Source organism: the organism of the source record quoted next, unplaced genomic scaffold (assembly GCF_019419815.1).
Source record: "Pyrus x bretschneideri cultivar Hongxiangsu unplaced genomic scaffold, Pyrus_bretschneideri_v1 Contig12, whole genome shotgun sequence".
Taxonomy (NCBI): Eukaryota; Viridiplantae; Streptophyta; class Magnoliopsida; order Rosales; family Rosaceae; genus Pyrus; species Pyrus x bretschneideri.
This window is the reverse complement of record NW_025999413.1, coordinates 4,687,956-4,702,270: the sequence shown is the minus strand read 5'-3', so window position 1 is coordinate 4,702,270 and position 14,315 is coordinate 4,687,956. Positions and strand designations below refer to the sequence as shown.

The following is a 14,315-nucleotide window of genomic DNA, read 5'->3' as shown; positions in this document are numbered from 1 at the left end:
ATATTTGTTACCTGAGTTAGGAAAGAATTTGCAGATAAATTTATGTCAGTATATTAGTTTTTTTTTGTTATAAGATATTAAATATATTTTTTTGGAGTTAGAAAATGCATAATATTAGAAGATTTTAATTGATTTTTAATATTTTTAGAAAATATAAAATGAGTATAAAAGAAATAAAAACATATAATTAGATAACTGGACTCACTCTTAAAAACACTCTAGGTTTTTAGATCTGTATCTAAAAGCTCCTTTATAAATTAAGGAATAAATGGATACTCATAATCCAATAAATTGAGTGACAAAAATTAAAAATTGGCACGCACATCAAGCTTAAAAAAAATATGAGTATGACAGTCGATTTAATAAGAAGGCTTTTCGCAGTGAGGCCACAAAGGATTTTCACACTCGCATTGCGTTAGGTTGTACGTATTATCAGAAGAAGGGGACATGGGGGTTTGGTTGTACATATTATCAGATAGTTACTTCTTCCACCAATTCCACGTGGTATTGCACAGTATTGTATTGTCACTGACATTACAATCTTGCATTGACATTGATATTGAAATCTTAGCGGCACAGATATTGGAATCTTTTACTTGAAACAATAAACTTTCATAGGGAAATTGACATTAGAAGTTAGCATAACAGAGCTTGCATCCATATGTATTCGTTAGTATTAAGTTTTCATTTTCTTGCCTATTAGGGTTAGATTAATTTTCTATATATATGACTTTGTAACTCCACAAAATAATAAGTCGCTCACAATGTAGTCTTTAAAATGTAGACATCTTGCCATTCGGCAATACAGTTTCTTTGTTTTTCTGTTAATGAAATAACATAATTGGTAATTCGTTTGTTTGTATGTTTGTTATGTGTACTCTGATATTCTACTAATGCTTGTGCCCTTCATTGGATTTATTTGTCGCCTCACTTACAATTAACGAACCTTTATCACCTGAACATTAGAACTAGAACTGTTCATTCTCTTTATTATCATCTAAAGATCATACGTAATAAAAAAAAAATCATTCAATTTTGGAGATCGTTTAGTCATCCATACGTGTAAAACTAATCAATGGTTTATGCATATGAATGACTAAAAGATCTCCAAGTAGAATTTATTTATTTTATTTTTATTTATTTATTTATTTTGTAGATCTGATCTTTAGATAAAGATAAAGAGATTGAACAGTTCCAATTATGTTGTTCGGGTTGTAAAGTTCGTTAATCGTAAGTGCGGGAACAAGTAAGTCCTCTCATGGGGGATACAAGCAATATCCTTTTTTTGAAAATTTCCCCTGAAAATTGACTTCAAACCCACTTTATCCCTGAAATAAAAATAACACCACTTTGCACTCTGAAAATTAAGGTTTGCTTTATCGAAATATATTAAAACAAATTGACGGATTTAATAAATGAATTACAGAGTATCTATTTATTTGCTACAATTGATTGACCAAACAACCTTAGTTTTATTTATTTTTTTAAAATAACCTTTGCAGATTGATCTATAATAATAAACGATTTCGATCATAAGAACAAAATTTAATGAATCAGAAACTAAGTGATTGAGAAAGAACTCCTCCTCGATTTTGAGGATCTAAACTCCTCTCTTTAATTTTTTGAAGTTTGGTGAAGGTAAGCATGTTTTGTATTTTTATATGTTTTTGTAGTTCTATATCTTGCAAAGAGAGAAAATATGAGAATACAAGTGGACAAAAAAATGACATCCAGCACACCAGAGGTGAAAATGCCAAGGGCTTGGAAATCTTGGGGTAGTTAGAGTTTTGAAGAGAATAATTATCTCTTTAATCCAACTCACCATCACAAACATATATGATATATCCACCTACCTTTATTTTCATCCATGCATGCATGCGGTAAGTAAAACTAAAGGATATGAAATTTCATCCAGCAATATACATCCTAAAGATAAATATACATCCCTAAAAATAGTCGATTAAATCCTGTACTTAATTGATAGATAGTCACAACCAGAGAGAGGACTTAAACTTAAACCAAAGTGGGAAAAAAAAATAAGAATAAAGAAACAATGGCATTTAGAATTCAGATTCAGACCATTTGAAACAAACAAAAAACTCTTAAACTAGTGCGACAAGCTCTTTTGCAATATGATTGCAAGGACGATCATATTGTTTGGATTAAGAATTTGTACACTTTTTCGTAGTCCTAACTTGAAATGGACTTCTCTTTGCAAATTTTGGGTTTTTATGTCTAAATGAGTGTACGGATAAATCTACAAATTGAATTGGGTTTGTGAGGGTAATTTAGTAAATATGGGTTTAAAGAGATATTGATAGTTTAATAAAAGTTAATATGGATGAAAAGAATAAATTGGGTGTAGAAAAAGATTATATAAGTTCAAATAAAATTTCTCTTTTCTTACTTGTAGTGGTAGTTGTTATAATTTCTCAAGTTTGCCTTTAGTAGCCAGGTAGTCCTGAATTTTTATCCATTATTATTTTTCTAATTTTATCATAATTTTTTATTTTTTTCTACTGCTAAATAGTTCTGACTATTTCTCAGCTCGCATTTTTTTGTGAGAAAGCAAGTTTCATTGCAATGAATTTTTGACTTTTAAACCGGCACCAACTCAGTCAATCAAATTGCATGACTTTTAAACCGGCACCAACTCAATCAATCAAATTGTATGTGTTTTGGGGTGAAAAAAAAAAAACAGGAATATACACTATATTTGACCAACAGATCACCTGTTCTGCAGATTTCTAGTAGAAAGTGTCCAAAAAAGCGTGTCTGGCGCGTTCAACGTTGGAGAAAAATGAGGGAGATGGGTACGTAGATAGATAATTGGTGTTAAAGTCATCGTTAACTTTATTGTTAACGTTATTATGTTATTGTCATTCATCCATAATATAATACAACATATACAATAATAAATAATCTAAAATATGTATCTGTTGTATAAATTATTTTCCAATTTTTTTTAACAAAAATCTTCCATCAATTTCACGTGAGATAAAATTTAAAATTTTACAAATTTGATGAAGGTGACCATTTTCGTACTGTGGATTTTTGGACTTAAAGTTCAAATTATCTGAGAAAGAAAGAGGCATCTTGGAAAAATGAAAGACAACACATCAAAGGTGAGATATTTTTGAATAGTTGCTGGAATGAGATTATAAATAGCGCCCAAGCTCGGGGGTAACGGATATGGTTTCTTTGATCCCTTTTTCTTACATGCTTTGGTGGTTGTTCAAGTTTGTCATCTCACATTTGGGTCGTCTAGTCACTGGTTTCTTGATTTGCTCATCGTTTTAGGTATGCTTAAGTATACTTAGACTTTTGTTTCAAACTTTTTACCTTGTATTTTTTTTTTTCACATATGCTCAAAGCTCAAATGACATAATCTCATTCAATAAATAGGCAGATTGAACATGGCAGCATATAGTGTTGTTGCTACAGTTCTTAACCTTAAAAACTATGATGAATGGAGTTCTCGGGTTAAGACTTACTTGATGGCAGAAGATCTTTGGGATATCGTCGAAGGCACATATAAAGAACCGCCTCTTATTGACCCCCTTCCAACTGATGTATGTTCTATGATATTCATTTTGTTTGGAAATTGGATTGAATATAAATTCATACTTATTTCATATATTCTCATTTACCTATTTTCTCTAGGGATCTTACACCAGAAGAAAAAGAAGCTGAAATTAAGGCTTGGAAGGCTGCTTCAGCTTTGCTGGAGCTGCTATATGTAGAAGGTTCAACGATCATGTTGCCTCTACTTTTGCTTGCTTATTTATTTTTCGTTACAACTCTATTTCACAAATAACCTTTGGCTACACATTCATGTGATTGAACTCTATCCGAAAATACAAATATTGACCACGAAAGATTTATGGAGTTTTAATGCGTAACTACGGAAAATCAGACTTCGTAACTAGTCAACTAAAATTCTAAAATGAACAAGAAAGAAAAAGAAAAAAGTGCTTTATCATTTAAACTTGATGAACATTCTACAGAGCCTCAAATACCTGCTATTCTCTACAATGCACAGGTTTCCGTGATATGTTAACTCCGAAGAGCCTCACCGCTCCATGATCTTGAACCGTCCTTAGAGGGTCACTGACCCTACCATGCATCTCTCTGATCCCCGACATGTCGAGGTTTCTAAGTCTACAGTAAATGAACATCTTCTTATCCTCCCCTACCGATCTCTCAAACCTCACAACATCACCAACTTTCAGCTTCTTCTCCTTCACAAAACGAATCCACCCTTTGCTCAACACGTAACTAGCTCTGACTACTACTCCAATAACAATATCCAAATCTCCACACTTTCCCCACCTCATCCTCAAATTTCAACAAGACCCCTTTGCCAAACCCTATATTCAGATGAACCTGAAAATGCTTCTCGGCATGTTGTTTTGGTATAACCATGCGGTTCAATCTCCCTACGTCGCTTGGTGTTGCCACTTTCTCGAAGAGCAACTCCCTCCAGCTACTACACGTGTCCCTTAAATCAAGGTAATGCTTTCCACCATCATCAAGGCCTACGGCACCACCATTGTACAACTTATACTTGTAAATCTCGAGCTCGTTGGCATAAGAATGTTTTCGAAGCATGTCAACGATCTCAGCCTTGGAATGGGACTCCAAGAAAAGAGCCTCGATGACATCACGTTCGTAGGGTTTCATTTTGTTTCGACTGTTGTTTGTGATGGCATCAAGACCCCGGAACTTTAGCGAGGCAATGTCGTAGGTTTGGCAGCTTCTTCTTCATCGTTGAAGGTTCCCAACCCCACACGATGACTCTTCTCGTATATTTGAGCTCCCCATCCTCCATTTGACTGGAGCACTACTCCTTTGTACCTAGAAGAAGGCATGCAACTTGTTTGGACTTGCACCATTTGCTCCATTCCTTGTTGAGTAATCACTAGGATGGGAAGATACCCACGGATATGAATAATCGCAGTTACCCGTCCATATAAAATTCACGAATACAGTTATAGGTAACCGTTTAAACAAATACACGGATACAGGTATAACTATTTACCCGTGAAATATAAATGAATGATTATTGGTATTACTTGCGGTTACAAATGGACATCCATTTAACCGTTTGTTTTAATATTTGTAAATTTTTTAAAAATTAAAATTTCACGGGTAAACAAACGGTGATGGGAGTCTGGGAGAGCTTGAATAGTTTTTAGGCTTTTAAATTTTAATTTTTTAAAATTTTACAAATATTAAAACAAACGATTAAATGGATATCACCTCGGGTAATACCCATAATCATCCATTTATATTTCACGGGTAAATGGTTATACCTGTATCTGTGTATTTGTTTAAATGATTATCCATAACCGCAATCGTAAATTTTATATATATGGACGGATAACTGCGATTATTCATATCCGTGGGTATCTTCCCATCCTAGTGAATACTCAACAATGAATGGAGCAAACGGTGCAAGTCCAAACACGTTGCCTGCCTTCTAGGTACAAAGGAGTAGTACTCCAGTCAAATGGAAGATGGGGAGCTCAAATATACGAGAAGAGTCATCGTGTGGGGTTGGGAACCTTCAAGGATGAAGAAGAAGCTGCCAAAACCTGCGACATTGCCTCGTTAAAGTTCCGGGGTCTTGATGCCATCACAAACAACAGTCGAAACAAAATGAAACCCTACGAACGTGATGTCATCGAGGCTCTTTTCTTGGAGTCCCATTCCAAGGCTGAGATCGTTGACATGCTTCGAAAACATTCTTATGCCAACGAGCTCGAGATTTACAAGTATAAGTTGTACAATGGTGGTGCCGTAGGCCTTGATGATGGTGGAAAGCATTACCTTGATTTAAGGGATGCGTGTAGTAGCTGGAGGGAGTTGCTCTTCGAGAAAGTGGCAACACCAAGCGACGTAGGGAGATTGAACCGCATGGTTATACCAAAACAACATGCCGAGAAGCGTTTTCAGGTTCATCTGTGTGTAGGGTTTGGCAAAGGGGTCTTGTTGAAATTTGAGGATGAGGTGGGGAAAGTGTGGAGGTTTAGATATTGTTATTGGAGTAGTAGTCAGAGTTAGTTACGTGTTGAGCAAAGGGTGGATTCGTTTTGTGAAGGAGAAGAAGCTGAAAGTTGGTGATGTTGTGAGGTTTGAGAGATCGGTAAGGGAGGATAAGAAGATGTTCATTTATTGTAGACCTAGAAACCTCGACATTTCGGGGATCAGAGAGATGCATGGTAGGGTCGGTGACCCTCTAAGGACGGTTCAAGATCATGGAGCGGTGAGGCTGTTCGGAGTTAACATATCACGGAAACCTGTGCATTGTAGAGAATAGCAGGTATTTGAGGCTTTGTAGAATGTTCATTAAGTTTAAATGATAAAGCACTTTTTTCTTTTTCTTTCTTGTTCATTTTAAAATTTTAATTGACTAGTTACAAAGTCTGATTTTCCGTAGTTATGCATTAAAACTTCGTAAATTTTTGGTGGTCAATATTGGTATTTTTGGATAGAGTTCGATCACATGAATATGTAGCCAAAAGGCTATTTGCGAAATAGAGTTGTAACGAAAGATAAATAAGCGAGCAAAGGTAGGGCAACATGATCTTTGGACCTTCTACATATAGCAGCTCCAGCAAAGCTGAAGCAGCCTTACCATTTCTGTAAAGGCCGACCCACGAAGCCAATCCGACGACTCGGTTTCCTGCCTCTCGATCCGCTTTTCTGCAGATTTTTCAGGTGCATTTTCTGGCGGATTCGATCTCGACCACCACCTCCTTCGACTCGTCTCAGTACCTTGAACAAGAACCCGCCAACGCTTGCCCTGTTTGACCACTGTTCACGGCGAGGTGAAGCTCGACTTTTTTGAGTTCCCTAATGGCAAACTTGCCGTCTTCTTTCATTTAGACATTTTGTCGAACACTTAGTATAAATTTATTGATGTCTTACGTGTGAAAATAAATAATTTTCTTATATGAAGTTATGCACATTTTTTGACATCGCATCAGACCCCAAAAATCTCTAGACTGACCCTATCCATATGATGTCAATTGAACATATATATCCACACGTATGTGTGTGAAAAACTAAACCAAGGAAAAACAAATAATAAAACAAAAGGAACTTGAACAAACTAACTGGCATACCTAATATAAATTTGAACAACCAACCACCAAGATAAGTAAGAAATAAAGGCTCTGGGAAACCATATTACCCAAGCTCTGAGCCTTGGTGCCTTTTATAATCTCATTCCAACCAAAAAAAAAATAACACAAGGGTGTAATCTCACCTTTGATGTGTTGTATTTCTTTTTTTGGTCCACATGTGCCATTATCTTATCTCTTTACTGAAAACCCCTTTTTTTTTCAAAAGGTATTTCTTGTGTAAAATGGTCACCATGAGAGATTTTTTTCCGGTAAAGAAATTGGAGAAATTCTCATATGTGCTCGAAATACTTGTCATCTGATTTACCATTTTATATATTTTTTTACTTATTTTTAGGTACCCTTTCTTAAACTCAATTAAAATACAGAACCTCATTTCCAAAATACACTCATCGACGTCATCGTATAATTCGGAATCGCTTAGCAATTAGAATCTCATTTCCAGCTTTAGATAAAATGTTCACCCTCCCAACCTTGTATGTTAGCCTCAAGACGCTCTTTCAAATTTGGAACCATTTTGCTTTTGTTCTTCCCTGCAATTGTAGGTAAGCCCAAGTACTTTTCATGATAAGGCATCACTGACACGATTAGCAGCATCCTTATTTCTTCCCGAAACTCACTTGGTGTTGGTGGGCTGAAACACCGTAGATTTATCATAATAAAATTTTAGGAAACTAATAAGAAGAGTTTTAAAATTTTGGATTTTAATCAAAATTATCTAACAACTTTATTTAATAATAAGAACATAACAAAACCCAAAAAAAAAAAAAAAAAAAAAAAAACTAACGAGAGCACGTATGTCTCACTCCATTGAATGGGTAGAACCGTCATATGCCTCGTTTTCCACTGAAAGGGTTTACAATTTTCTCACCTGCATCAGTCTATCTTACAATCCCTCCCCAACGAACATGCTGTCAAACCGGTCTCCGGCTTCCAAATCCCACGTCATCAGTCAACTATATGTTACCATACATCCCCAAAAAGATTAATATATAACCAAATCTTAGCGGCCTAATTGTGTTTCCCAGCTAGTAGCCAAAGGCAATGAAGGTGGAGGAGCAGGAGGAACAGTTCCAGTTGCTGGGCCCTGGTAATTAGGGTTATGATTCTTAGGAAGGATGGGTGTGTCTCAGTCTGCCATTACTGATTTCACTCTCTGACTCCAAGCTCCCCTGAATCTCAAAGATAGAGAAAGAGTGGGCGCGTGCGTGACGACGGACGAGACTCGTAAGAGTGTATTCTCCAGTACTCTTCCGCTGCGTCTGTGTATATCAAGTGTGTTTGTGTTTGTGTAGTTGCATTTAGGCAGAAATGTGGCTGCCCATTCACTTTCATCCTCCTTAGTCTTTCTTTCTTTCTTATTTATTTCACTTTCATGCATCCAGATTTCAAAGAAAAAAAAATTCAACTTAAAGGGTTTGCTTTTGGCCCAAAGCAAAAAAAGGAAGGCATTTTTTTTTGTAATTTTTTTTTTCAATATGCTACACAATGAATTATCTGTGCTCAGTTTCAGAAATACTATAGTATTTATGTTCAGTTTTAGAAATAGTCGATGTTTAGTTTAAGAAATAGTGATAGTATGTTCAGTTTTCAGAAATAATCAGTATTCAATTTAAGAAATAGTGTAGTACTCGTGTTTACAAATGGGCTGGTCCGAGGCCCCTTTTTCTGTACATCTCGAACCGGCCCACCCCGTTTCTCTTATTAAAAAATTAAAACCGACCCGTACTCAGCCTAAACCTTGATTACCCGCTCCGACCCGCGGTTTCTATACCTGTTTGCCCACCCCTTAGCTTTGAGCTCATTGATAAGAGGGGTTAAAGGTTAACTTGGTTTTGATGTTGATTCAGACATTACACTACATTGCTTGTTTTGTGGTTTTGTTTTTCTGTGGATTTAGACAGTGCACTGCATTGTATGTTTGACTAGTCACACCTAATGTTAAAATATTTTTATATACCGTTCGAATATTAGATTTCCCTAGTTTGACTATAATAAATACGAAACTGCAACGCAGGCAACGCAGAGTCTGAATTCGTATTGACTTATTCCAAAATATAAAAAATATGATAAGGGGAGTACCATCTATAGTTGGTGCCAGCTGCATGTAGTAGCAGATTTGTAATTTTTATTTCTTTTAAATGCATTTAATTTGCATTGATTTATTTATAATTAACATAAATATTGTTAATACTGTGATAATACAAAATCACCTTTTATTTTGCTATTTATTTATTACCATAATATTACACTAAAGCAAATTAAGAATCGATTTCTAACGAGATAACATTTAACCATCAAGATCTCCATTCTCAGAATTCAAATCAGTTCTTGATGTATATCGAACCCCTACTGATTGTGACGCTGGGCCAAAGGATGCGGTGAAACTTGAAGAAGGGCAGGGCAATAGAGGTATATAGTCTATACGCTTCGATCCTCACATGTTATAAATCCATTCAAAGGGCAGTCTCTCCATGCTCTCTGATTTTTTAATTCATTACATAGAAAATGAATATTTAAGGTCTATTTAATAATCATTTCAATTTTCAGTATCTAGTTTTAAACTATTTCGTAACAGTTTTTAGTATGAAAACTAAAAACCAAAACTAATACATATAAATTTTGAAAAGTCAAAGAGATAGTTTTCAAGTTTTGGTTTTATGGAAACATTACCAAATACGTTTTTCAAACAAAACGAAAACTAAAAACTAAATGGTTACCAAATAATCATAAGGAGTTGTCGATTAGTTACATGAATGCCTATTTCTATTAGTACATACCGGTCTATTAAATGTGCATACTATATTACTTAAAACTACAATTTAGTAGTATTCTTAGATGGTGAGTTAAAAAAACAGAGAAAAAAACTGTGTACTCTTTTAATACATTTATATTTGTTTCAGTTACTTTCTTTCCAAATAGTATTATCCTTAATTTTAGGGAGCTTTAATGAAAAAGACTTCTCAAAATTTTTAATTAACCAAAAATTATCTACAAACTTTATTTAATAAAAAGGGCTTAAATTATAATTAAAAGGATTCAAATTTTAGTGAAAATGACAAAAGTTTTACATAATAATAATAAATAAAAAAACAACCAACACATTCTGACGCGCGAGACCACTCATCACATCACACACATTCCACACTCATCTGTTCAACCTCTCTCTCTCTCTCTCTCTTGCTCTTTCACATATTCCCATCAATTTTTCTCTCTCATTTCACCTCACCCATCCACATCAACTTTTCTTCTTCTTTGCTTTTTTCACCTCTCCCCACTCTTCTCTCTCCCTTCACCTCACTCTATAAACAATTTATTTATTTATTTTATTATTTGACTATTCCTTCAATTTTTTTTTTAGAACAAACTAAGTAATAATATTACAAGATCAAAAATAAAGAAAATTTTCATTATTCAATTTTATGAACGCTAATACTGTCACTATTTATTAAACAGAACATTGACTACTTCTTAAATTTGAACACTATTTCTTAAACTGAACATTGACTACTTCTTAAACCGAACACTATTTCTTAAACTAAACATTGACTACTTCTTAAACTAAACACTGACTATTTCTTAAACGGAACACTAATACTATCACTACTTCTTAAACTGAACATTGACTATTTCGTAAAATGAACACTAATTATTTCTTAAACTGAACGCTAGTACTATTACTATTTCGTAAACTAAATATTGACTATTTCTTAAACCAAAAACTAACTATTTCATAAATTAAACATTGACTATTTCTTAAAATCGAACACTAGCACTATCAATTTTTTTTTTTTTAAACTGAACACTAAAAGGTTCAAAATTTGAAGCTCTCTTCTCATTATCATATGAATCACTGACAATAATATTAATATTCTTACAGAGTTAGAATAATGACTTTTACATTACTATTTGTTCTTTAACATTATTCGAACAATTTATTTGACTTCCCTTTAATTTATTCAATACAAAATTAACAACAAAAGCATAAATGAAAGATCAGAAAAACTAATGTGCTTTCACTGAGGAAAGTAATCTAATATTTTTTATTTTTAGGCTTTAGTTGGTTAGGGTTAAAATTAATAAAGAATTACATAATTTGAACATGGAGTGATGATGAGATGCTACCCCACGTGTTGGTCTAAGTGGTAGTCATGTATTGATGTCAGTAATATTTTTTTATCTCAAAATTTCTCTCTCTCTCTCTCTTTCTCTCTCTCTCAAATTTTTGGGTTTGTTGATGTCAGTATGAATGAATTTGGTTGGCATTCTCTTCTCTCTCTCTCTGAACATTTTCCTTCCCGATGAAATATTTAAAAAGTAATTTGTGTGCTGCTTTTGCACTGTTGATTTTATGTTAAATTGGTAGATGCTTGCTTTTGCACTGCGTTAAAGTAATTTGTGTGCTGCTTTTGCACTGTTGATTTTATGTTAAATTGGTAGATGCTTGCTTTTGCACTGCTAACGCGCACACGCACTTTGGGTTGAATAAGTTTTTTTTTTTTTATCTCTTGTTTTTATCATTAAATAAAAATTATTATGTGACTTTTGGTTAAAACTCAAAGTTTTGAAGCTCTTTTCATTAGTTTCCCCTTAATTTTATGCCGAGTATAATATGAGAAAAATGGCAGCTAACGAGTTATAATAAAACATGGCAGAACATGAGAGCGATGCCGATGATAAGCAGAAATCTTTCGTCAAATGTGTGAAGTCTAATCATTGGGATGATGCTAGGAAGTATCTTAACGATCGCAAGGCAAAAATTGATTTTTTTCACTTCGTTGTCTCTAAGGATTACAGGGTGCCGATGTGGTTTCAAGAGATGGTGGACTCAATGGAAAAGGAAGACTTGGAAGAAATAAAAATATCAGGCGGATTTGGCCGCACAGCTTTTTATGTCCTTGTACAAAAACATCCAGAACTGGTGGAAGAAGCTCAATCAATGGTTGATAAGAACCCGAAATTACCTACTGTTATACCTGCCAGTATATTTGGACTTGGGCGTGAACTTGACGCTCTTATAAATCCACTTCCAGTTACGTTGGCACAGATGTCGGAAAAAGGGAAAAAAAAAAGGGCTCTCTATCTCTATTCTGTCACGCCACACGATTCTCTCAGCGTTAAGGACGCCGCTTCACTTATTTCCTGCGGTTTTGAAAACGGAAGATTCGGTAAGATGTTCAATGAGTTTCAAACATCACGAATCGTTAAAAAAATTATTTTTATATATAAGACCAATTATTGATTTGGTGATGGACCACATTATATGATTTTATTCTGAAAATGCTTAATATTTAAATGTATAATGTACATTAATTAATATAGCGGTATCGAAGTTTTTCCACTTTCCACCGGAATATGATATGCACCCGAGTTTTAGATTATTGAACTCTTAAAACTGTTTAATCCAATAAAAAAAAAATATGGCTCTTCATGGTAATGTTTTCTTGTAAACTATGAGTTAGGAATAGCAAAAACTCCCTTATTATTATTAGCACCTTGAATCTTCTTTTCCCGTAAGATATTTTTGGTTACAAACTTTTTTCAGTATACCCACAATATTCCTATTTCACGCTTTTACTATATATATATTGCGTGGGATTTAATTCGGCATTACCTACATTTAGCCATGGCTAAATATATCTACGAAAAAACTCCCTTAGCAAGATTGGGTAGTTTGCCTTCTGCCTACTTAAATAGAAGCCGGCTCAGATTTTAGGAAAAATGAATTTATGACGGTTAGTATTATTTTTATTTTATTTTTTATTCTCTCTCCATATTAACCTTTGTCTAATTTGCATCATATCTCATATTCTACATGATTGCTTCCAACAGCCTAACAATATTGTAAGCTAAATTAATAAAATCAATAGTTACTAAATAAATTTAGCCCATAAAAAGAGAAAAAAAACAGAAGTTAAACTTAAAATACTATTAAAATACTATAAAGAGGAAAAGATAGTTAGCATTCTTCTTTTTAATTTATACTTGGATTTAGTAGGGGTACAACTGGAATAAAAACTGATCGGTCAGCACGCACAATATTACTGACCACGTGACTGTAAACATCTGTCATTTGAAACCTATCTCAACAATTGCTATCGTAACATCCAGACACCCATCCGTCACCTTATGTCCCTAACCAAACAGCATCATCTTCTTCCCCTCCCTTCTTCCATGGCAGATCTCCCAACCAATTCATTTCTCGCCGTCAACCCCACTTCCATTCCCTCGTCCAACCCATCTTCCGTCCTCCACAACAAGTCCGCGACCATGGCTACCTCGTCGACTCCGCCATCGTCTGAAAGATCCAAGCTGTGGGCTTTAGCCATCGCAGGAGACCGTCCTTAGCAATCTCCGTCGTCCATGATGGTGGACGACTAGTTGAAGTTGCAACCACATACAATATTTTTAAAACATTTTAATCTCATACTTCAATTATTATTTTATTGTAATTTCATACAACCGTTAATCAATCTGTTAATATGATCGGGAAATGATGACATAGCATATATTATACCCAAATGTTTTGATGATGTGGCATTAAAAATAATTAAGTATTAAAAAAATTGTTTAAAAAATAAATTAAAACAAGTGGGTCCCACCCACTTTGTCTTTCTCTCTCCTTCTTCGATCTTTCCGTTTCTCTCTCTTCACTCAACTGCTTTCCATTTCAAAAACCAAGCATGCAAATTTTTTTTCAAAAACATAAACCACTTACAACATTTTTAAAACATATTAATCTCATACCTTCTTTATTATTTTATTGTAATTTTATACAACTGTTAGTCAATTTGTTAATATGACCGTGAAGCGATGACGTATCATATATTAGACCCAAATGTTTGATGATGTGGCATTAAAAATAATTAACTATTAAAAAAAATTGTTTAAAAAATAAATTAAAACAAGTGGGTCCCACCCACTCTCTCTTTCTCTCTCCTTCTCCGATCTTTCCATTTCTCTCTCTCCACTCAACTGCTTTCCATTTCAAAAAACCAGCAAGCAAATTTTTTTCAGAAACACAAATCATGGTGTATGGGGTTGGAAATTGAAACACGGAGGGAGCTGAAGCGACCAACGCAGCATTCCCAACCTCACCCACCTCTCATTCCTCCAGATTATTCTACGCGGCCATCAGATTAGAGACCGGCGACCCATTTGAGGAGG

The 14,315-nt window shown here is 34.4% G+C and overlaps 1 long non-coding RNA gene and 2 pseudogenes across 1 annotated transcript; 2 read left to right on the top strand and 1 right to left on the bottom strand.

Moving 5' to 3' along the window:
- The first annotated feature begins 3,160 nt into the window (after nucleotides 1–3,160).
- Nucleotides 3,161–3,872, top strand: LOC125474156. The gene is made up of 3 exons (XR_007255824.1): nucleotides 3,161–3,300; nucleotides 3,406–3,572; nucleotides 3,664–3,872. It is a non-coding gene; the product is annotated as an uncharacterized LOC125474156 (long non-coding RNA).
- A 107-nt stretch (nucleotides 3,873–3,979) lies between these two features.
- LOC103947880 lies at nucleotides 3,980–5,288 on the bottom strand (annotated as a pseudogene).
- Nucleotides 5,289–5,305: 17 nt separating this feature from the next.
- On the top strand, nucleotides 5,306–6,365 carry LOC103947879 (annotated as a pseudogene).
- Nucleotides 6,366–14,315: the final 7,950 nt, after the last annotated feature.